Source organism: Cupressus sempervirens, chromosome 7 (assembly GCF_028749045.1).
Source record: "Cupressus sempervirens isolate cs-2001-9-10 chromosome 7, ASM2874904v1, whole genome shotgun sequence".
Taxonomy (NCBI): Eukaryota; Viridiplantae; Streptophyta; class Pinopsida; order Cupressales; family Cupressaceae; genus Cupressus; species Cupressus sempervirens.
In genome coordinates this window covers 800,379,134-800,406,097 of record NC_143124.1, presented here as the reverse complement: position 1 = coordinate 800,406,097, position 26,964 = coordinate 800,379,134, and the positions used below count along the sequence as shown (strand labels likewise).

Sequence of the window (26,964 nt, the reverse complement as noted above, 5' to 3'; positions counted from 1 at the left end):
ACATCATATTTAATTGCATCTTAATAATACCCTTGTCAGAAGCACAAGTGTCTACTATGAATAGAGTCAAGTCTTGCCTTTACGCAAATATTCCTCCCAATCTGAACAAAGCACTCATCCCTCCTTCTAGACTTGCATTCATCATGGTTAGTGAAAATAATAGACGTCTAAACTAATTAAAGGAAACCTTGGAAAGTCACCAAAGATTTTTTTTTCCTATATTAAATGTATTATATCTGCTAATTTTATAAATATCATTATACCTCTACTAACAGATTAAAAAGCAATATTGTGATTAATTATTCCTTAACAATACCTACAAAATAGAATTTAAAATGGATACTAATCATAAAGTCTATTCTAATAGAAACCCAATGGGCTAATCTTACTGATCGCAATGAATATAGTAACTCATATTCTACCAAGAAATAAAGAGCTCCAACCGATAATTTTAGCATTCTAGTCTTTACTTTACGAACTCTTAAATCTCATACCAATTTTTGAATATACAAAGAAAAACCTGAGGTACTAACATATTAAACAGAATAAGAATGTAAAATCACACTCTGTCAGAAAACAAAGAGCTACATTAGATGCTCTCGACCAAAGCAGCATACATGAATAACATCTTCAAATTTATTTCTTAACATCAAATCTTATCTTTAAACTCAAACACCATAGACCAAAAATCTTCAACCTCAGTCATAGGATTGATAGAGTGTCTCAGTTCAAGCCCAGTCAATCTTGCTGGGAGACCTAAAAACAAAGAGCTAGCCAAAAACAACCATCGAAAGCCCAAGAGATATTGAAATCTAAGAAGAGATGATCTAATAAATTGATTAAACATATATTTCAAACCTCATTAAATAACTCAAATAGTATGAATGGTCATAGATTAATAGAAGAGAAAAATAAAAATACAGAAGTAGGAACCAGAAAGAACACTCAAAATACTATCTTCCAATAGGTCATCCCGATCCATATTTTCCTTGCTACTTTATTATAGAATGTCTCCTACATTTCTATATGAAGTAATGCATATATCCATATCATATCAAAACTACACTCTACCATATAGAGGCACTACTTAAAAATAAATTCAATCGAGATATTCATAACCAACAACACAACCTGAGTGAGATCCTACTCCTCTATATACAACCCATCTTAGCTCTACATCTGACTTGAGTCCTCAAAATTTGGTGTTTGACTGACATAGATTCTAAGTCTTAGCCATCAAATCTTGTGGAGACATAAGCATATATGAAGCCCTTCCAGATTTGAATGAGGATATCATGTTAGATGTAAAATTAACCTTGGTTTCCAACAACAGATTAATCATTTCCATAAAAACCATACCACATTGCATACCTTATGACATAACTAAATTAGGTTTCAAAATTAGTTACATAAAATAGAAAGAGTACACAAAGGTGTCCTTAACCATAGATAAAACTTGAATGTATATGTGTTTTTTGAACTGTATAACTTGCATCCCAATATACACCACCATTTATCATAACTAGAAAAAAAAAAAAACTACCTGACACTAAAGACCTAGACTAGTAAATACTATTACTATGATGATTGCTAAACCCTAGTTAACCTAACAATATCTAATTATTAGAATAAAGAGACTAATACCAAGGACTATAACTTGTAGTGGAAAAATCGCCTTTGGCGCCATATTTTAGAAGAAAACAAAGTTGTATGTCCCCAAATGTCAAAAATGCACCAAGCTACCAAAATTCTTGATCCCAACACCTCTTCATATCCTCTTTCTTCTTCCAGTATATCATAATTACTTCCACTACATTGCTTGGATTTTCAGCTTGCAAATTTGGTGGAAATTCGAATGAGGATTTCTCTTTGCTGGTCTTTTCTACATTGGGGGTGACAAAGTCCAGCATGTCTAAGTTGTCAAATCTCACTTCAAGTTGAATGTAGGCCTTATGAAGATTTAGATAGTTGCCTAGCCATGTAGTATCAACCTTGACAGAGATTTTTCTCCAGCCTAAAAGAAAATGGAAACAAACTTCCATTTTAGGCTAGGCCATGTCAAAGGCATACCTATCTCTTATGATTAGGGCCGGTCTCCTGGGAATGTTCGCCACTATTAGACTCCCCGGTGGATGGTCCATATACTCTTTGGGAAGAGGCACACAAAAATTTTCATCCAATCCCATTACACCTAAACACTAGGTGGAATCAAAAATGTTGAAGCATAACCTAATCATAGGCCATTTATTGATTCCTGCTTTAGTCATGCAACCGATGAAGGTGCCAATGACATCACTATTTGTCCACCAAGTATACTCATACTTGAAGATTCCTTCTCTTGTTGCCCTACTTACTACAATTCAAGTCATACCATCAAAAACCCTGGGGATTCTATTCCATCGTTCAGGTTTTACATTACCCTTAAAAGCCATAGTTCAAGCATCTGTTGTATGGTAGACACAAATATTGTTTGCATTTTCACCTGTGGCTAAAATTCTTGAAAGTACTTGGATTAAATGATATAATTAGGAGCCAAAACCTCTAGAAGTTCCTCGAGAGATCTGTGCCATCAAAGGCTTTATTTTTCATCACCTATTGATGACCAAGACAGGCTATAATTCATAATGAATAGGACATCTAGCCTTAAATTTGCCTAATACTGAATGGAATCACTATTGGCCTAAAGACCTAGGCTAAATAACATACCTTAGTATAAGAATGAATCCCCTTTGAGAATCCACTTTAAAGTCCCTAAGGGGTTATCGAACCCAATGACTAAATGATTGAGGGGTCCCCTTAACATGAACCCAATCTTAGTTACAACTTGTAAGATATCTTAATTAAATCTAAAAAAATAGCAACAAGATATGATTATAATCTTCAACCCATTTGAACCAAATATGTGAATTGAAGATTAGACCAAATTTCTAATCATTGATATACTTTCACCATCTACTCCTCTATTTGCCAAGAAGTTTACTTTTTGGTTCCCTTCTCGAAAGATGTGTTCAATCCTAATATCTTCAAATTTATTCAATAGGTTTAAGCCTTCTTCTACCCTCAAGTTGAGGATCTAGTTTGGAGTAACTTTATTCCCGATTGCATTTAATACAATCTGTGAATCGCCTTTGACAAAGACTTTGGGTGCTCCAACCATAAGACAGAGTTGTAGGTCTACTTCCAATCCTTCAAACTCTACTAAGTTGTTAGATATAGGTCTAATGGACTGGGTTTTTTTAGCAATCCACCAGCTTGTATGGTCATTGATGATGCATCCAATATGTGCTACCCTAGGATTTCCTCTAGCCACTTCATCAAAATCAAGCTTAACCCAATCCTTTGGGGGAGGAGACCACTTGCACTTTTCCAAAGCCTCCTTGCTTTTCTTCGAGTAGATGCAAGGAGGATTGATCAATTTGGTCCAAACTTTCTTTATATCACTATCCCAATTTGAGAAGGAACCTTCTTCAATTCAAGCTCTCCTAAGGTATGCATTAGTTGCTTAGATTAAGCTTGCTTCTATCTATAAAAGTAACTCTTCTACCTCCATCCTAGCCTCACAAAAAAATCATCTATTCCTTTCCTTCCAGACTTCCCACATAAGGATGGATGGACTAATATTCCATAACTTGTAATAGATGCCCTTGCTTATATAAGTGGGCCATCCTTTAAGTAGGTTAGATAAAGATTTAGGGAATGGAGAAGACCAACCTAACTTTTGTCTGAGCCACTCCCAACATGTTTGAGCATACAAGCATCTATACAATAGATTATCAGTATCTTCACTGTCCTTCTTACAAAGGACACATCACGAGGGACCTTCAATACCTATTCTATGTAATCTATCAGTTGTTAGAATCCTGCCTTTGGCAGACATGTAGGATCCCAATAGAGATTGAGTGGGATTTCCACCTCCTCCCATCTCTTGGAATTGATTAGTACTTTATATCCATTTTTAACACTATACTTACCATTGTTTGATGCTGCCTAGACAAACTTGTCGTTCCAATCAAGTTGCTTAACCTTCCTTTTTACAATTAAATTTTTGTATTCCTTTATGGTGATTGAATCAAGCCCTAACTCTCTCAGAGATTTCCAAATCCATCTTGGTTGTCCATCTACAATGATTTTGGTTTTGTAGTTGCTCACTTTATTGCCCCACAGATTGGTTAACTTTTCTCTAAGAGTTTCTAAGATTGGATTACTATCTAAAGTGGGGTGCCCATCCCAAGAATCTTCCAAAAAAGGGCTTCATCCCCTTTTCTTGTATCCCAAGTTAGGTATCTGCCCACGAGATGGGAACATTTGACCATAAAGTTCTAGCTTTTTGATGTTTTGGGTAGACTCTTCATCCAAAATATTGAGGATGGATCGTCTACTTTCAAATATTTATTATACATGATCTTTGCCCATTTATGATCCCTTTCAGTGTACAAGCACCATACTAATTTGGCTCCTAACGCTTTGTTTTGCCATTGTAAATTCTTAATTCCTAATCCTCCACATTCTTTGGGTTTGCAAATATTATCCCATTTAATGAGGGCTAGTTTTTTGGATTCCTCGCAATCGTTCCATAGGAAATCTGTGAGTTTAGATTCTAACTTGTGATTGAAGTGTTTGGGGAGAGGGAGGCAAGACAGTGAATACATGGGGATGGCTATCAAAACTGCTCTTATCTTGGTACTCTTGCTTGCTTTCATGAGCCACTTGTCTTTCCAACCACTAATCTTGGCTCACAGTTTATCCACTATGTTGTTCCATACCTTGCCAGACTTAACTCCCTTTTCTAATTCTATGCCTAGATATTTTCAAGGGAAAGAACCTTTTTTGTAACCCATTATAAAACATATTTGTTTTTCCATCTCAGGATCCGTGTTAATAAAATATATTTTTTATTTTAAATTATTCACTATTTGACTAGATGTCGTCATGTACCTTTCTATAATGGAATTTAAAGCCTTTGCTTCCTTTACTAAGATTTTACTTGGTAGAATAGTGTCATTCACATACTACTGATGCATTATGTTGGGGATATTCCTAGTCACTGTTATACCTTTAATTTTTTGTTCATTGTAGGCCCTATTTATTGATCTTCCAAATGCTTCTACCATAATTATGAAGAGGAATAGGGATAACAAGTCACCTTGTCTGATTCCCCTCAAGATGTCAAAAAAACCTTTAAGAGATCCATTAACCAAAATTGATATCTTTGTAGAGGAGATACATTGGAAAATGAGATTAATCCATTGCTGGGAGAAACCAAATGCTTCAAGGGTTTTACAAAGAAAATGTCAGTCTATCATATCATAGGCTTTTTGGATGTCCAATTTCATAAACATGCACGCCTCTTTGTTATTTTGGGTTGAGTGAATAGTTTTCTAGATTATAAGAATGCCGTCCATAATAGATCTACCTGGAATGAAACTTGTTTTTTCCTCGGAGATGATCTTTGGAAGTATTAATTTTAATCTATTTGGAAGAATCTTATAAAAGATTTTGTAAATGGTTTTACAAAGTGCAATAGGTCTAAAGTCACCTGGATCCTCAAGTTCAAATTTCTTGGGAATCAAGGTCATAAAGGTGTAATTTATCTTAGATAAGAAAGATCCTCCCTTTCTAGAGGCTTCTATTTCCTTCCAAAGCTCATTCCCTATAATGTCCCAACATTTCTGATAAAAAAAGGCCTAAAAACCATCAAGACCAGGTGATTTATCAGGATTCATGTTAAAACAACTGTTTTAACTTCTTCTAATGTGATAGGACTATTTAATACTTTGTTTTCCTCAACTGAAATCAATTTTAGGATCACTTTAAGCATCTAGGATTGAGCCTCTCTATTTGACCCTTCCAAAGTATTCAAGGTTCGTCGAAAATGTTCCACCATAATTTCTGAGATCTCATTTGGTAATGGGAGATTTGATAATGAAAGCTCCTAGCGACTCTCCAATAGAATCAGTGTTAGTGTTCAAGAAAGACAAGTTTCTTGAATTTCAAATATTGGCATTAGCATCCTTTCTATTGAAGGGTCATAAAGCATCATGATTTCTATGTAAGGGCTCCCCAAAGTCATCTCTATGCAACTTCATTGGCACAATTTGTGGAATGGTTTGGTAGAGGTTGTTGTTCCAACATGTTGTTGTGGTTGGCTGGAAAGCAATCTGAAGGGCGAGCCATTGTCTAGCAGTTGGGCTACTTATCACTAGTGACAAGGGAGCTTTTGTTATCAGAAGCTCCCTGTGGCCATCGAATGGAGCTATTTCCAAGAATGAGCAAAGGATGAATACAGTACTAGATTCCAAATGAAATCAATGACATAAAATCTACAAGAGCAAAATGGAGCAACAACCTATTTTCTATGCGCAACTCCCTAAAGATTCTTTTTTTTCTCACTCCATTGGCACAAATTCTAGAGTGTGGTTTGACAGTGGTTGTTGTTCCAATGTGTCATTGGAGTGATTTGGAAAGTAATGCTAAGGGTAGAGCTTGCATCTAGCATTTAGGATGTTTGTGCAAGCGAGTAGGGGAGCTTCTATTATGCAAGCTTGGTCAGATAGAGTAGAGCTATTGGCACCATCACAAACCACAGATGAATCGTTAAGAGAAAAGTCTGAATCCACAAACCATTAGGGGCATCACTTTGATATTCTTAGGGAGGCCCTTGAAAGAATCAACCACCACAAGGATGCACATGAAGATCTTCCATGACAACAAGGTTTCAACATAAATGGAATCATTGTTGTGACAATCGCCAAAATTAAAACTCTCATTGGATCACTACATCCATAAGTTAGGTGTCTTCATTGGGCTGACGTATCTGCAAGACATGTGTCTTCATGGGACTATTATGATCATAGGTTGTAGGCTTTCACTTGATTGCAATAAGAGCTCATCTTGTTGATAAAGGTGCATTACAATGATAATAATTTATCATGCCAAAATTTAAGAAGTTCATTAAAAGGATTTACAATAAAGCACTTTCTTCCTATTCATAGATGCTTCCTAATTATTTTCCTCAAGCACTACAAATGGCCCTAAAAGAACCTTAACTCTTTCCTTTTGGAAAAGCATGGAAATAACTTATATGGATTACATCAACAAAACTTGGAACAAGACTAAATGAAACTTTCCTAAACCATATATGCCCAACTAATATCAGGTGAATGCTACCAATGAAGTCCAAATGATGCAGTAAAAAAATAATGATATTATTTTCCCATACTACCACAGTCTAAATTCTTTTTCACCATGAAAAACTTCTTCAAAAGAACGAGTCCCAACTAACATTAAAATGCCCTCCTCATAAAATTATATATAGAGTTCACATTGGGGTGATTATCCTTGTAAGTCTTCCTGAAATCCTCCCTTTCATCAAGAACATTTTTTGAGTGATTAGTATATTTAATAAAAAAATTTAAAACATGCATGACAATATTAATGGGAAATTAAAAAGTACAACAATTTGTAAACATCAAATTATTTTTTCCTCTACTAGGCCATTCAATGCATTTCCTTTCAACCCTAAATACATATGTTTTTTACTTACCAAAGACATCTACAGTTAGAAATATTGATATTGTTCATTACAGTTCACTTGAAAATTACTATTGATTGAAAGATCAAACAGATAGAAAGCTAGCACTCTCGTGACTTGAATAATGAGATAAGATATTTGAATAACTCAAATAACTATTATCTAGTACCTAAAAATAATTAGTATAGCATATCATAAACTCGACAAATTATAATCTTACATACATGTAAACAAAAAAGGCATTAGCAAGCCTCTTTGGCTTGTTCGAGTACTTGGCTATCTTTTTCTTATCTTGCTTTTTAGTAGATCTGTCATCTCTGGCAGTAGGCTTGCGTTTTCCAATTTTCCTATTAAAAGTAAGAAGAATCAAGGATATTTATTGAATAATTGAGGACATTAAATAATCTAAAATTCTTCACAAAATTAATTGATAATTATTGCTAGAGATTTAGACAAACCTTGTTTTAGCAAATTTCAAACCACCTCATGTATTTTAGCAAATTTATTTTGTTCGGTCATGAGTGCATTATTGCATATTTTACAGAATACTCGACCTATAAAAGAGCAAAACTTCACAAGCTAATGAAAACTATCAAGATCATAAAAACACACATCTTTTCCAGACAATAAAGAATTAACATGACTCAATCGTTATTGAAGTTGTCAGTCTCAAGGTGAAAACATCAACTATTGGTGGCCTGCTGGCTCTAAGTTCTTCATCACATAAACACCACTAATAAAATGTTTATTTTACATGACAAGGTCATAAAAAGACTATTTTTTTTAATAACAAGATATTTTATTACATTTTCTTGAAATGGGTAGGGGCAAAGAGACAAACATGGACCACATTAAGACTCCAATTTATTGTCCATCTAATCAAGGATGTCACTGACAACCTCATCTCGCTCATGTTCAAATAATAAATCATGAAAATGTCCTTCGTAAAGCTTTATTGTTTTATGACTTGAAGCTACTTGATCATATAAATCCTGAGATGCAGTAGGATCTATCACGATGTTCGCAGTTCCATGGAGGACTAAAATGGGAAGAATTACTCTTTTCATGTTCTGTTGCAAAAATGAGCTAATTTGAAGTACTTCATAGCCTATTCACACTCTAATTGGTCCAGTGTATACTAGTGGATCAGAATACTTAGCAATAAGTTCTTCCAGATCATGAGATATAGCTGATCCTCTCTTATTTGCTCCGCTCAACTAATATCTTGGTAAAACAACTGAAAATAATGGTGCAATTGCCTACCATAATTCAAGTATACATTTATCAAATTCATTTTTATCTAAATATAAGATTAAAAAAATTACTAATTTATCTTGTTCAAATTTGCTCCGTCTTAAAGCTAGTTTAAACCTTTTATTTTTATTTTTTCATATTAGCAGCTTCTTAATTATTATTATTATTTTAATGTTAGCCCTATGATATGTAACAACTTTTGGGTTTCAGGATCCCTGTAAAACCTATTTTTCTTATAAAAAAATTCTTAATTATTTTTTAAAGAAATCAATTTATGTATAAGTGCTAAGATTAATGTATTGATCCTCCAGCTTATGTTGATAGATGCCCCTAACATCATAGTACTCAGTTATGAGTTCCATACTTCTTAAATCATCTTTGAATAGTGTAATATAGGGCAGATGCTCTTAAAAACAAATCTAGTTCAAAATTCAGTGTCTTACCACAAAAATTGGATGTGCAGTCCACACATGCAGTGCTGGAGAAGTTGTGACAATTCCTCATACCATTTTCTTGACATTAGGATCTAATGTTTCCTTCAAACATGTATTATATGAAAGTCAAGGTGAGTAGGTGCTAGAAGCATTTAATAATCATATTCATAGTAAATAAATGACAAGAGGTAAAAAAAGTAATTTGTTTAATTACTTCAAGATTGAAAACTAGAATTAGTAAATCCAACTTATTTATCAAAATCACATCAGTCAAGGAATTCTCCAAGCAGGATCTTAATAATTTGGAACCATTAAATCAAGAATGAAAGAATACTACCTTCAAGATAATTGCCCCTCCTATTGAGTGGCTAAATAAAAATCCTGACACTCTTGGGTTCTCTGATCTTACATTTTGTAGAAATATTTCCTTTAGGATAAGGTGGTGTAATATATTATTGCATGATTATAATAATATCTTTCTATATTTTTTAAAAATATAGGTGCTTTTTTATGCATATTGTGCTTTCAACAACTTGATCTAGTGATGGTACATATTCATGTAGCCCATCACTACCACCATTTCCTGTAATACCAAATGATTAAATAAGTATTCCCTACAAAGGACACCGAAGCCTATAAAAGAAACTTCTATAGCTAATGATTTGCATTCCTTATTAAGGAGAAATAAAGTGATAGCATGTCAACTCTTAGAAGGAGCTAAAGCATCTTGTACTCATGGATGCTTATAATAAATTACAATAAATCATACAGATCAATATTTTTAATACATAATAATCCGACAGTGGGCATTTATGAAAACCGATTTTAAACTATGCATTTCAAATAAACTAAGTCAAAAGTGATGCACAAAATAATAGAACTAGGTTCCCTGCCATAGAAATTACATCAAGAGAATGTAAAAAAATGTTTATAAAGAAGTGTATGTTTTTTATTCAAATGAGACATCCAAAGAAAGGCATTAATGCCCACAAAAATAGAGAAACACACAGACATAATAATAAAATAAAAGACATGGATACTAATAGTTGAGCATATGCTCTACCACAACCACATAATTTTGTTCATTTTCTCTTCAAATCCTACGATGATCATGATATTGGATCCATCTTCCACATAGCCTTTAACAACCTTAGACTTTGCTTAGATTGCCCCAAGCTTCTTATATTTCTCATTTAAAATACAACAATAATACCATAGCTCTTTCTATAGCAAAAACAAAATTCAAAATCTTGATTAATTTAAGAAGAAAATGATATAAAGAAAGTACAATCCTAGCAACATATGCATACATGTGTTTCCTTGTACATTTAGATAAATTGAGAGGATAATGTTTATTCAATTTTTTAAAATTTAAAATTTACAAAAATAAGAAACTTGAAAAACTTGTCTACACATTGCATCAACTTCCATACAATTACAATAGTACCACAAGGATAATCACCCCAAATTTTTGAACCAAAATTATGATATTGACTTATACATCAATTTCTTGTTTTGACCTACACAATATTCTTCATGAAGTCATCATATTCATGATTCTTTGTTTTCTTGTAACATTTAGTATTTATAAGAATGATTGATGACCTAAAATTTATCTATCAACAACAAGATAATATAAAAGTGGAAGACTCTTCAAAATCCATGATATTGAATTCAAAGAAGAAATTTACATTTCTAGAAACTAATTGTGTAACTAAGTAGAGACATTTTTCCTAACTGACTACTAGCAACAAGATACTTGTAATGAAAATAACAAATAAGTATCATTGTTCCTTTACTTATTTCTCTAATCCTTTTGTGTTCCTCTTTTTTAGAACTTACTGTCACTCTTAACATTTATGAAATTCTCTATTTAGCTCTCTTACAACCACCTTCAAAGCCTTGTTTCATTACTATCAATTTATAGATCTCATCATGCACAATTTTGTAATACCATGAATGTGCGATTACAATGCAATGTAAATTGTGATTTTATTTTTACATATACAAAGATCATTCTCTTCTCTAGCACCAATCTCTAATCCTTAGAAAGTGATGTTTTCAAGTACCATACATAATTGCGAAAACCAAATAAGTTGAGAACAAATCAAACTAGCTTACACACACACACATTGAAGAAATATCCTCTTAAATCAAATTGTTCTAGATACCTTAGGTGCAAGGCAATGAATGGTGTCTTGCCTTGTATTATACCAAGAAGAGTGTGAGATAGAATCTAAATAGGTTCAACAACCTTCAATGCCTAGTAATTAGCATGGCAACAGAGCTTCTAAATTGAATTAAAATAACTCAAACAAAAAATGTGGAGAATTGAGAAACTTTATAGGCGTAGGCACCATGGCAACTAATCTACTTTTCAACTGTTCACATCAAAATAGAAATTTGTCTAAATCATATGATGATAAAATTGAGAATCAAATTGTATGAGACTAGTACTAACCATTAAGTGATGCAAACTAGTCCTTAAGGAGGAATAGTTAAAAGGATGGCATGAAGCTTCCAAGTGTAAAGATATAGAAGACCCATACTCAAAAGTAAAGGAGACACTTGCCCTCCACAATTTGCTTTGCCCTGAAAGGAGATGAAATCCAATTTAATTTGATAGTTAAACAATATGAAAAGTAGGATTGACTCCCTTGACAAAATGTATAAGGATGCAATAACTAAAATTGAGATGGGAGTCATGGCTTCTACCCTTTGCAAAATTCAAGATGAGATCTCAAAAAGATTAGTTCTTGTTGTTGTGACTAGCAAGAGAATGATGAAAAAGGCCAAGGAAGAAGATGTGGGAAACAAGGAGGACAACCGGGGAAGGAATGACATCACCAACTAGTAGTATAAGCTCTATAGATTGAAGAAAGATTGAAATGCCATCAAGAATGCTTGAAAGCTCTGTTGCTATGTTATAGTTGTTAGTTTGAGTTATCTCTAGGTTTAGAGACATTTTTTCTTGTAAAAACTATCAAATTTTTTTTACAATTATGTCTGAACTATTATGGTAATGATCTTTGTTGGTTGAAAATTTCAAGACATATATTTTCTTTAAGTATAGTTTAAGAGATTTTCTTATAAGGTTTGGCTCTATGTTCTCCTTGAATAATAACATATTTGTTTGTATTGTGGAAATTGATTGTGTTTCTTTTCTAGTTTTTGATAAATTTTGTTGAAGGTATTGGATGAATGGCTAGTTTATGCAATGTTAGCCCACTGCTTGGCTATAATGGCCTAACTGGTTAGTGCTTTCTTACTGAAATAGTTTTTTCGGTTTAGGGCCCTCTCCCCATCTTCTTTATCAGACATATAAGGGATTTTCTTATTATGATAAAAATGCATACCTTTAGTACTTAGGCCCATGATGGTTTTCATGACGTCAATGTTTAACTTTGATTTCCTCCTAACCATCATAATAGTCCCTGAATCCTAGCCATTGGTAAAAGTTTTAGTAATAATTTTTTTAGTTAGAATAAAGAGATTCCTCTCAAATTAATTTTATTCAAATCTAAAAATGAGAATCCTCTTGATGAATGGAGAAATGAGGAAAAAATAATTAGAAATGGTAATATTTAAGGAAACATGTAAGCTTTCAAATAAAATATTTCAAAAATATTAGATAATTTTTTAGTAATCATCAATTTTTAATAATTATGTAGCCTATTTATACAATTGACTAAACAACTTACATTCATAAAGTATTGCAAAGGAGATTGAAAGAAAACTATTAAGAGTTTAACAACACAACACAAGTAATAAATAAGTGGACTACTATAGACAACTAACTATATCTAAGAGACATGTCTATCCTTAGTCATTTCTTCAAACTAGAACTCTATGACATGTAGCTATAGTTAAACTAGACTCTTGCTACCAAAAATTCAAATTTGAGTTGTCAAAAGTATAACTAGTTATTCATTACTGTAACACTCCCCCTTATGGAATAACCTTGTTTTTTTACCCCTATCATCTCTCTAAATTTTACAAACTTTATCTTTTGAAACGACTTAATAAGTAAATTACCTACATTTTTGTTGGTATTACAATAGTTCGGCTTGGTCTCTTGAGAATGAATTTTCTTTCTTACAAAATGGTGATGTGTCTCAATATACTTTTATCTTGCATGATAAATAGGATTTCTTGCAAGTTTGATTGTACTTTGATTGTTACTCTTTATCAAAGCAGGCCTTTCTTACTTTTGCCCATATCTTCAAGAATTATCCTTTCCAAATTGGTTAAAGGTAGCACTGCATAATGCTTTGTACTTAGCTTCACTAGATGAAAGAAAACTAGTTGGTTTCTTCTTTCTTCTCCAAGAGATAAACCCTGATCCTGTATTGAATGCATAACTAGTTGTTGATTTACATTTACCTAGATCTCCTACCCAATCAAAATTATAATAACTTGTCAACCCAACATTCAAATGGTTAATATATTCAATGTCAAAAGATATGTTGCCTTGCAAGTATCAAAGTACTCTATTTTATACATCCCAATGAACCTCAAGATGATTAGCCTCGAATTGGCTAAGTATCCTGACAAAATATGAAATATCACATCTTGTAGTGGTATAGTAGGTTAGACTTCCCACCATTTGCCAATACAATGTCTCATTGACCTTTGAAGTGTCACTATCACAAGAGAACTCAAATTTTCTTTCAAATGGAGTACATGTTTCTTTACAATCTTGTATATTAAACATAAGGATTAACTTCTTTGCATACTTACTTTGAGTAATCAAATTCCTATTGATCCTAGATTGGTTTTGACAAATGAGTGTCAACACAGTTAAATTGTTTACTTTGTTCATGCTGAACTAGTAGTACATGCTAAGCACAACATGTATATATTTGACCATGCCAAGTCATAGTGAGTGTCGAGCCACTTATGTGTTGAGTCACTCAAGTGCCGAGCAAATATTATACATGAAATGGCATAGGAGCCAAGTGAACAATGGATGTCAAGCAAGATAGGTGCTGAGTCACAATATAAATATTAGTGTATGTCTAGCATTAGAGACTTCAGATGCTGAGAAAGATAGTCTTGACATATTTGTTTGTAAAGGCACAAACAACTATGTAAACTAGTTTTGAGCCGACTGAAAAATGTCAAGTTGGATTCCCTATGCAATGACATGTAGCCAATCAAAAAATGGGAAGGATTAAGTGACAAAATGGATAAATCTTAGCCGTAGACTAATACCTAACCCTAATTCACCTAATTCTCCATAAGGAGGACAAACCCTATATTCTCTATGAGTGAGTGTGTAAGGAATTAAAGGAGTAGAAAGAGAAGTTTGCATGCACAAACTGAGCATTCATAGTGGCTTAGAAGTTATGAAGTGAAACAACATTGCAGAATTAGTTAGAGCAGAAAAGAGGAGAGGAAGAAGATATATCAAAGAGACATCTAATCAAGAAGGATTAAGAAGACATTAGATTAGATGTGATCTATTATCGATGGAGATCTACATATTTTTGTTGATGTGGAGCTTGTTGTTGTTGGTGTGGATTCACTAGTTATTGATGTTGGTGAAGTATTATGTTATGTTTGTTCTTGAGAGTGAGCATGCTGATTGGATGGTTGAGATTCGGGTATTTGACAAACTGATGGAAATCTGGATGATGTGCATATTGGTTTTCTTGTCCCTATTAGAGTGGAAGCCTTTGGTGAAGATGAAGATGATTGATGATCTTTCTTTGGGCATCAAAGTGTTGGACATACTTTTCTATTTACCTGGGGAGTCTAATGTAGGAGCAGCTTGGGTTTGTGACTACTTTGGAGTTCATGGGAGGAGGCTCAATAGTTTCTTTAGAGGGTGCTTAGACTGGTACTTGGTCAAAGAAGGAGTGGTGCTCAGTCACTTTTGGGTTTAGTGTTGGCCAAGTAGCTCAATCTTTGAATGGTGCTCAACATACACTATGGAGTTCAACATGCTTTGGGAGCTCGACATTGCTTGTGGTTTTGCTTATGCTCGACTTGGTTTCTCTGGCACTCGGCTTGGTCTTGATTTCTATTGGTGCCAAGTTGTTTGTGAGCTAACCTTGGCTTTGAATTTGTGTAGGGGTATTTAATTTGTATTGTAGCTAAACTTTGGCTTCATATATATTTAATATAAGGGATTTATTTTAGTTTGTAATTACTAGGCTGACTTGTGGCTTAGTTGCGTATAAGGGGTCTTATGGAGTCTCTAAGCATTCATTCATTTAGAGGAGTGAGTTTGAAGAGTAGTTAAAGAGCGAGCTTTTTTTTGAGTATGTGGATAGAGTGTCGAATGTGAGGTAGTTTACAACAGGATTGTGGTGGAGTTGTTGCGAGTTTGTGAGTAGAGCTAGTAGCTGAGGCTTGGGAAACTAGGAGATTGCTTGGTGGTCTTGTGAGCACAAGTTTAGATCTTCCTTGGAGGTTTCTACCAAAGTGTGGATCTAGACTATCTAGGATTTGAGTTGGATCTTGAGGGATCTCGCAAAACTAATTTCTATTGTATTTGGCCCTAACCTGGAAGGCCTTACAACCACACATATTACATGTAAATAGTTATTTTATGAGTAAAGAAGTTGTTTGCTATCAGATCTTGCAATAATGTTGCTTTATTGTTTTGTTTCCATTGTGTGGCTATTTGCTGGGGGCTGGGACATCTCCTTTGGGGATTCTCCTACCTTGTACCACATCAATTTTCAAAAGCTACCCTTTCTTGATAACCATAATCAACATCATTCCCTTGTATCATGCATGAACATAAAGTAAACGAACAAGATATTATGAGGCATTAAAATATTTGACAATCATAACATAAAAAAATCTTGATAAATGATAATATTTCAAGTATGAGTTTTATGTTTCTAATGAAGATATATAGAGTTAACCACTACAACCTTACTTCTACTATTGAAAAATTTAATAGAAAACAAAGGTACTAGGCCTTTCATCATGAAAAATATCATAAACAATCATATAAGAAGAAGGAAGAGTGAACCATTCTATCAAGAACACCAATAATGCATAAATTATAGCTCATTATCATTAAGAGATTGGCATATTTGTCAAATATCCATGCAATGCTTGGCATACTAGTCAAGTATCAAAACTCACATCAATTACATATAATTAATGCATTTTATCCCATGCAATGTAATCAATATTCAAAATCATGTTTAGGCTAAGGTACTTGATCATTTCATAAATAATAACATATAGAAGAATTATACGAAAGTGATAATAAGAATGGTATGTTCTCTGGAATCTAGTCCCTTATACATCTTATCAATGTTCCACATTGAATATGATAGGAAACATCACTTCACATCACAAGACTAGCAACATGGAACACACACACACACACACACACACCCTAGTCACCTCAAGATCACAAGAAATCTCAATATTTAAAGTTCACAATTTAAATTCAAAATCTCAAAATTAGTAGTGAGAAAAAAATCAACAGAAATAAATATGAACAAGGACCACATTTATAGAGAGATAGAAAATTTGGTGGTTAAATGGTCATAAGAATACTGAAAAAAGAAAACTTCAAGCTAGCCCTTCATCACTTACAAATTCATCAAAGCTAAAATAACATAACAAATTGAAAGTCATAGTGTATATACAAGGTGACTGACAATAGTTACAAAGAGGGAGTATATGCTACACAACACTTTACATCCAAGGTGCAATAAAGAACATGACTAAACTTCTAGAAAACACACATTTCATGCAATATCATTTTTCCTTTTACAATCTCACGCATTCCTAAATGCAAAGTACAACATGCAATGATTTTAAAAAAATCCATAGTTTTTTTGTTTCATACAAGACATGCTAGATAGATTTCTTAGGAATCTCATGAAGATCTAGTATCATAATCCTTGCATTACACATGCAAGATACATCCCTCACATGATATTATACACATTTTTCATCATTATCAAAAGCACTCATATTTTAGTGAAAAAGTCAATAATCAATTAAATACATCAATAAATGATAAAAATTCACCATTTTTCTTGTTTCACATTTTTCTCACATATTACACATTTATGCATATTTTAAGTGAAAATGTAATCACAAAAATCTAAGGTACATAATTTACCAAAATTTAAGAAATATTCTATCCTTTTAATTTTAAGAGAAAACAACATCAACTAGGAAGCATGATGTACATAAGAGGTAACATTTGAGAGTGACTATCTTGACTTCTATAACTCAAGCAAGGAGCATCCTTTATCGTCAAGAATAACCATATGGGGGGTCATGTAGTAGTATGAATAGTTTAACTCCTAAATATCAGTTTGCATCCCTCTTTGAGCTAACTAAAAGAGATTGGAAAAATATCATAAGTTCTTTATCTCTCTTTTTATTGTGCCTCAAATCCAAGGTACATTGGTGGATTACATATTTATCTAGGACATTTTACTTTTGGGGTAGACAAAATCTCTTTTTGTAGGCATTTTTGTTGGTTGATGCCTTTGTAGATGTTATTTTATTTTGTAATGGGCTCATGTTTCTCATTGACTCTTGCTACAAAGGCAATTTGATATTATTTTTCCATTTCAATTTCTTGCTAATTTAATGCTTATTTGTAATGTTCTCTTTTGAAATAAGATTCATTAATATAAACAACAATAATAAAATAAAAATATTATATATATATATATATATATATATATATATATAATTAGAAATTTAAATTTGGTTAATTAACAACATGAAATGAAAACATGTGACTTCCTTAAACATGGGATATAAAAAGAACAAGAAAAATTATTTTGAAAAATTGGAGAGATGAAGGATGAGAAAAGGGAATGTGTGCATCAAATAAAAATTAATAAAAGGAAAAAAAGAGAAGTAAATAAAGAAGTGATTCCTTGAAAGGGAAAATGTGATGAAAGATCATGATTCATTCAAAGAGTGATAATTACAGAGGGTTCTCATTCTTTCAAGCAATACAAGATATAGAGGATTGTGACTCTTCCAAATGGTAGTAACTCTATAAGGTTGTGGTTAGTGCAAATAAAAATTGCAATGAAGAGGATTGACTCTTTGATAGCAAGATGTAAAGCTAGAAGGTTTTGAAATTAATGAGGACATAGAAGATAGATCAATTTATATTATATTATTCTCAAAAAGGTGGTGACTATTTCAAGTCAACAAAGTATTTATTTTAAATATTGGACTTATAAATTATCATCATCCATCTATCCATCATTACTCCCTGAAGAAATAAAGAAAACAATCAATTAATAAGATCAAGCAAGAAATCGTCAAATCCACATCAAGCATTACTTCATCTAAAAAACATCCAATTCGACAATCAAACATCACTCAATAAAATCAATATTCATTCAATCATCATCCATCAATATTTCAAATTAGCATTCATTAAATATTGTCACTTTTCATGCATCTAATTAACAGTTACCAATTAGGGCTCACAATCACCTTAAATCGTCAAATCAAAGGAATCAATTTGATCAAATAATATTGAATGATCAATCAAAATCAGACATCAAAAAGTGTCATTGTTTTCATATCATTGAACCTATGAATTAATGGGGAATATTATATTATTCTAAAAAAGGTGGCGACTATTTCAAGTCAATAAAGTATTTATTTTAAATATTGGACTTATTAATTATCATCATCCATCTATCTATCATTACTCCCTCAAGAAATAAAGAAAACAATCAATTAATAAGATCAAGCAAGAAATCATCAAATCCACATCAAGCATTACTTCATCTAAAAAACATCCAATTCGACAATCAAACATCACTCAATAAAATCAATATTCATTCAATCATCATCCATCAATATTTCAAATTAGCATTCACTAAATATTGTCACTTTTCATGCATCTAATTAACAGTTACCAATCAGGGCTCACAATCACCTTAAATCATCAAATCAAAGGAATCAATTTGATCAAATAATATTGAATGATCAATCAAAATCAGACATCAAAAAGTGTCATTGTTTTCATATCATTGAACCTATCAAATCTAACTTATACAACAATCTTAAATTGTATAGAGAATTTCAATATTATCTATAAAATAGTAGGAAACTTATCAATTTTTATAATAAGTAACATAGTGGGTCTTATGTCCATTTGCTCATGACTATTGGACATGTGTGTTAAAGAAGTTGAGTTTCTCTATGCCTTTACCATGCAAATTATGGGACTTGTTTCAAGCATGGCTTGTGCTCTTTTCTAAATCTTTTTTTCTTCTATCTGGAGATGTATCCTTGCTTTTGTGGTTTGAGTTCTATGGTGGGAGAGGAATAAACACATTTTTTGCTAAGATTTTAACTGAAAAGACATAGTTCAAGAAGGAATTCAAAATTCAGTCTTTGAAGTTGTTGACATCAACATCTCAAATGCTAAATTCAATTATTTTTTTGCATCTTGTAGTGACAAAATTGTTAGGGAATGAAATGTTTACTTGCACCTTTTATCATCATATAACTTGCACCTTTTATTATCAATACAAAATGTAACCAAAAGTTTGCTTGCACAATACATCATATAATGTTTACTTGCACCTTTTATTATCATGTTTACTTGCACCTGTTATTGTCAATACAAAATGTAGCCAAAAGTTTATTATCTAGGAAAAGCATAACTAACCTTTATTTACAGTCACAATACACCATTCACTTGTCCAAAATGCTAAAATTATAATAACACACTCAACATCCGATTGAGTAAGACTTTCAATTTTTTTAAAATCTTTGTATGTTATCAAATGACTAACACAAATTTATTAAAGGAGATCAATTATTTTAGGAAATCACCAATAGAAATGAAGAACATAGTTGTTCTTATCAAAAACTTAAATAAATTAATAATAATGAATTGCAAAAGTTAAATCAAAAAAATAAAGTACACATGGAAAAAGATTGCTAAAAAATAATTTAAAGAGAACCTACATGAAAGTAATAAGTTCTTATAACTTAGATCAGTGTCAGAGGTTATAATCCAAATACTTAAAGTAATGAGTTCTTATAACTTAGATTAGTGTGAGAGGTTATAATCCAACTACTTATGTAAATTGACATTCTGCTTCAAGTAGCTCTAGACCTTATTATCCAAATACTTATTTTTAAAGTAATAAGTTCTTATAACTTAGATCAATGTGAGAGATTATAATCTAACTACTTATGTAAATTGACCTTCTGCTTCTAGCAACTCTAGATCTTATTAAGTTACATCTCACTAAGAATTGAAATAGTTTTTTTTTTGGATTCAAAAGAATCTTCATTTAGTACTAGATATAAATTGTTCATTGTCACACACTTTGTATGGACATCCAGTCTGTAGTAAAATCTCAATGTCAAGTAAAGATAATTTTCCCAAGATATCACATTAACTCCTCTAATCTATCCATTCTTGCCTCCAGTGACTTCTTAAACTCGAGGTTATTCTGACATTACTACTCTCTTTCCCTTTCATCATATAGGTAAGCCTCTATATAAATTATGGTAATATTTTTTCTATGCACTCTCCTGACAGAGTGCTTCATCATGGCATTGTAAGAAGTTGTACAAAGCTGTGGATTTTAATAGCATTTGAATGGAAGAGATGAAGCTGAACTAGATGTATGAAAAATGTAGAAAAGAAAACTTAAAATTTTGTTTTGCTCCCCTTTCAACTCCTCCATCTCACATTAGATTCATGTGAAGAAGTGATGATGTCTATGGAAAGAATATTTCATAAGCAAAGAAAGGAATTGCTAGGCTAGAGAAAATTGGATTGCCCTTGTCAAAATAGAAAGTAGATTGTTGGTCAACGAAAAAAGTAGATTATTATTTGGTCAAAGAAAAAAGTGGATTGTTATTTGGTCAAAGAAAAAGTAGTTCTAAGATTGTTGGGAGTCTAAAAAGGTTGCAATAAATGGAGGTAGTTGATAAATTTTGTAGCTATCTTATGGTTAGAGAGAGATTATTTGGAGGCAAATAAAATCTACCAGCAATTTGACCCAAATGTTGGAGATGAAAGAAATAGATCTCCATAGTATAGAGCCATTTCCAAGATAGTAAGGAAAGATATTCAAAGGGTTCAATAGTTTTCTATCTGAAGAAGACATGGAAAATAAAGAAATCATCATTTTGAAGTCAATGAAGAGTTTGAGGAAGGCTACTACTTGGACAGTGAACTTGCATGAAGTCATTGCCAATAAAAGAGAATATCGAAGCTCTAGAAAATTGATCATGGATTGTAGAAAAGCCATAACATGAATGGAAGAGTCAATGATCATCAAAAGTGTTAATAGCCATAATTGATACCATTTGAGAAGGTTAGATGTTACCAAACACATAGATGAATGTAAAGAGAAGGATGTGAATGGTCATGGGTCTTTAAAAGAGCTCCAGCTCAAGTAGTTGTTGTAACTCTACAGTTTGATAATTATGTAAAATTTTATATACCTATTTCTATTTTTGTTCTCCTTATTTCATGTATCTTTTTGTACTATTCCCTTATATCCTTAAAGTTTATTGGTTCTTACTTCATTTTGAATCAATTAACATTTATTCTTCACAGACACTAATAAGCACATTAAAAAAAATTTCGTGATCACTATCAACACAGAACCTTATTGAGAAAGGATGAAAATCTGAACCGCTTAGATGGATTATCTATGAATTAGAAATCTCAAAAAAGTGAATGATAATCGTATATGTATCTAAGAGATTATATTTTCCAAGCATAATATTATAAAAATATATTGGAAATTTTCACTAAATCTTAAATTATTAGAGACTCTAAAATAAGAAACCCAACTTCATGCCGATTGTAGAAAACAATCAGATCACAATCTTGCAAAGAGGGAGATGAGAGTAGAGGTGCTAAGTGAGGAAAATATTTGTCAATGCCACGATTTATTGAGAATAGATTGAAGAAGACTATTAAAAAGGGAGATTGTTGAGAATAGATTGATACAAGTATGATTAACATACTTCAATCATTGTTTTGTTACTAATGTCAAACCTCTTATTTGCTAGTAAGACAATTGCTTATATGATTTAAATAGTATCACTTATTTGATTGATGAAGAGGATTTGATCAAAAGATGTAACAATAGCACCTAGAGGGAACGCTGAGTTATGATTATGTAAAGAAGTACAAGAATTAGTTAAGATAGTGATAATATGATGCATTGATAATCTACTTAAAGGTTACAAAGGTTGGTTACACTAAGAAAGTTTAGAAAAACAACTTAAACAAAGTTTGTCTAAAAAGATTGATTGAGGGGATAGTAGGTGCCGAGGAAAGTTAGTGCAAGTCGAGCTGAAAATCAATTGGAGCTGAGTAAAAGCTTACTCTAGTGTATGTTGAGCAAAACAATGGATGTCAAGTAAATTTTAGTTGGTACCAAGCACAAGTAAACTTTAGTTTTTTCCAAATAATTCCATAGAGGATGTCAAGCAATGTAGTATGTGTCGAGCATCAAAATCCATTTACTGTTGAGAGACTGCATTGTTTAAAAGATCAAGAATTCGATGGATCTAAGCTAACAAGTTTGTTTTCTTAGAACGTGTGAATGAGGTGGAAGATAAGGTTGATGAGTTGGTGGTATAGAATTCAAGGTAAACCATTTTTAGGCAAAATTCAACAAAGATTCAAGGAGAAGTCTCTAGAAGAGATATAGAATGTGGGGTAGATTCATTGTATCCTACCTAATCCATCCTAACCCTAAATTGGATGATAGGAAATGAACGACAAAAGATCTTAATTTTCTATTTATAGGAATGGTTGGTTAGAAGAAAAGTGTGCCATGTGTGAGAACCTAAAGAAGGCAAGGAGTCAAGGGTTTTACTACATCAACTAACCTAAGAGAAGAGTCTGCATTGGTATGTTAAGCAAGAAGGCTTAAGGGTATGAATGCTTGAAGGGTGAACAATTTATTAGAGCTATAAAATATGAAGTCCAAGTAGAATGGAGGACTGAAATAGTGATCTATAATCTACAAATGAAGTTATAAGTTGTTATCAAGTCAAGCCTTACTATTACTCTCTAACAATTGTATTAGTCTAGGGTAAATTCTTTGGATTAAGGTTGACCTAATAGTCTTTTGTAAATCCTTTAACCTAGTGACATTCAAAGTGAATGGTCTAAAGTACTCTAACAAGGCTCAATCCTAATAGGGTTATTGAAATCCTTTAATAGGGTCACATTTAACAATGTGTATTGTAACCTTTAATAGGGTTGGCCTTTCACAGGGCATCACTTCAGAAGAGTGAAAAAGAGTAGCATGTTGCTAGTGGTTTTTTTCAAATTGGGTTTCCACATAAATCATTGTGTCAAGTGTGTTGATTAATTTTTTATGTTTCATATTTACATTTTTGCAAGTTGATTTGATAGTAACCTACAAGTTTTAAATGATTTCATAATATTATAGATGCACGCATGAAGATAAATATTTTATGGGTTCACTAAGTTGTGAAAAAAATTACTTATACATCTGGACCTTGGATAATTGATTCACCACCCCTGCCCCCTCTCAGTTATTCTAAAAGTATTCTACTTAAGAGGACTATTTTAAGGCTACTAGAAGCACAAAGCTCAAAATGTCAAAAAGAGAAGTACCAAATCTCAATAGTGGTAACTTTCATGTATGGAAAAGTTTGAAGAAGCTACACCTTGGAGGACTTGGATATCATGCACAAATACCATTACTATTGAGCATGTTGATCCTATTGGAGCCCCAATAGTTGAGGACATGAAAAAGAAGAGAACCAATTTTCGCATCACACATTATGAAAATCCCTAACCTTAAGCCTTTTTATACAATTTTTTTATCACTTACAAAATTAAGGCTAGAATAATAGAAAAATGTTAGCCAGTGCCTTTTACAATATAAGTTCATTTTTGGCTTCCCGTATGGGGGTGTTGCCCCTTGACCCTACCTTGTACTACAATAGGTAGCACACTTGGGGCACTGCCCCTTGACCCCATCTTGCAGAAGCTGCCCCCAGACCTTGTAGAAATAATCTAGAGGGAAATTGTGCCGAATAAACTTCTGAGTTTGATTAGGCTCCACATCACAACACAAAGGATGGAAGATGACAGAATATGCCAAAAAAGGTTAACATCTTTGTGATCATGAGTATAAACATTTATATAATTATATAATTTAGTTAAATTAATAAAAAATTAAAACACTTTTAGCTTCAGTGAGAACACTCCTCAAACAAGATTAACTCTAATTTTATAAATTTGCCTGCCTCAAATTTTAAAAATATTTTTCTTTGATCCTTTCTTACTATTACAGTAGCTTTGATAGACATTGTTGGTTTGCAAAAATACCTTGCTCAACAGAGACTATGATTTGACATACGACCACAAAAAGTCTTCTATTGATTTGTATACTTTGCATAATTTAGAATTTCAGTTATGGGTTTTTTTATCTGATATCCTACCACGCTTGGAAATAATATGATTCATCAAGATTTTCAATGCTGAAGATGTCACATATAAGGTGAGGAATCCCTTTATCCTGCTCATGTCTATCAACACAACTTCAAAGAATTTACCAGTTGCAGAAAAATATCATAGCAAAATAGATTACAACAATAAAGGGCAAGACTTATCAAAAAAAATTTATAGCAATCCAAGGTACATTTTCTCTTCCATTTCTCTTCACCCACAATGGCCTGGACCACTTTTTTTAGGTTTCTCTAATTTGTACTTAAAACCCTCTTCTTGGGTTTCTAGGGTTTTAGAAATTTTACTAAATTCTTATTCTAATTTTAATTTGGAGACTACTTTGGAAGAATTGTGTGCCAAAAATTCCCTCAGGCTATCACCACAATTCATTACACATGTACTTAGAATGTCAAAAGTTCAAAAATCTCCAAAAATTGCATTTAGGTTTCTCAATTGGACTGGAAAGCAACAGGGTTTTGAGCACGAATTAGCCTCCTATGTTGCTGTGGTTGAGTCCTTGGGAGCCATGGAGGATGTGGATAGTATTTTTGTTGTTGCCTCAGCTTTGAAAGCTAAGATATCTAAGAACCCTAAAAATGTAGAAGATATGAGAAATTCTGCAAACCTGGAAAACCATGAGAATAGGGAATTGCCAAAATCTAAATTAAAGCTCTATGCATGCAATATTTTGATGAAGAATTTTGGTAGGAAAAGAATGGAAGAGGAAGCATGGGACATTTGGCATGCAATGAAGGAAAATGGGATTCAACCAGATATTTTTACTTGCAACTGTTTAATCGATGCATTGGTGAACAAGAATTGTGTAGATAGGGCTGAGAGAATTTTGGAAATGATGATCGAAGAAGCTAGAGTTGGGGTTAGGAATGGACTAGATCATGTTGTTTCCTATAATATGATTATCAAGGGGGTTTGTACAGTTGGAAGGATTGAGGCAACCATGGAATATTTGAGACAAATGGAAGTTAATCATTGTTTTCTTGATCAGATTACATATTTAACACTTATGTAGGCCTTTCATGTAGAGGGTAGGTTTGATCAGACTTTGTCACTTTTCAAGGAGATGCCTGACAGAAAGTTAGAAATACCTTCCCATGCATACAATTTAGTGATTTGTGGACTATGTAATGAAGGTAGGCCATACGAGGGCAATAAGCTACTAGGTGATATGTTGAGGAAAGAATGCAAGCCTGATTTGGAAATTTATGCGACCCTCGTTGATTCTTTTTTTAAAGTGGGTGATAAGGAGAATGCCCTGAAACTTTTGGAATAGGTGCAAGAAAGGGGATACAAATTGCACAAGCTTACATGCAGCACAGTTGTTAATGGACTTTGTAAAGTTGGTGAAGTGGAGAAAGCTTGGGATTTTTTGGAATTGTCTCAGGTGCTTGGTCTTGATGTCAATGCATTTTCTTATAGTGCAATCATTAATGAGCTAAGTAAAGCTGGTAAAATAGAGGAAGCAGAAAAAGTTTTTAAGGCAATGTCTAAGAGGGGATGTGTTAGAGATGTATTCTGCTTCAATGCAATCACTGATGGACTTTACAAAGATACAAAAATACATAAGGCTATGAGGATTTTGCATCGCATGGAAAAGGAAGGTTGTGAGACAACAATTTACACCTATACTATATTGATTGATGGGCATTTCAAAGTGCGCAATTCAGAGACAACCTTAAAACTGTGGGATGAGATGATTGATAGGGTATTTCCCCAACTGCAGTGTCATTTAGGACCCTTTTAACTGTTCTTTGTCTCTAAGGTAATGTGACTAGAGCATGCAGAATATTAGATGAGCTAGCAACAATGGGTGTGGTTCCTGATACAATGTATGCTGATATGATAAAAGTCATGCGCAAGGCTGGCTGCATGAAACAAGCATGCAAGTTAGCAAATGGAATTATAGACAAGGGTCATCAAGTTCTTGGAAAACTTTGCTATGCATTCATCAATGCACTGCGAAAACCTAGAAAAGCAGACCTGGCCTTAAAAATGGTGCATAGTAGGATTGGCATTGGGTACAATAGGTTAGGAAGAATAAAAAGGCAAATCAAATTTTGAACACTTGTAGAACCTGACAAGTAGATGTGTTGGTCATATTCTCTAGTAGCGAACTAGATGCTTGGTACAAATCAAAACATTGAAGACAGATTTTGGACAAAGTTTTATAGCCATTTTGAGGATTGACATGAGATGCATGCTATTGAATAGTTAAGTTTTTTTAATTAATTTGTAGAAGCACAATTTCAAGCATTGTATATGGGTTTAGTTTTCTGGCTTGATTTCTA

At 32.8% G+C, this 26,964-nt stretch overlaps 2 pseudogenes; one reads left to right on the top strand and one right to left on the bottom strand.

The window, feature by feature from the left end:
* Positions 1-8,382: 8,382 nt before the first annotated feature.
* On the bottom strand, positions 8,383-12,606 carry LOC149549797 (caffeoylshikimate esterase-like; annotated as a pseudogene).
* A 12,081-nt stretch (positions 12,607-24,687) lies between these two features.
* On the top strand, positions 24,688-26,761 carry LOC149549796 (uncharacterized; annotated as a pseudogene).
* Positions 26,762-26,964: the final 203 nt, after the last annotated feature.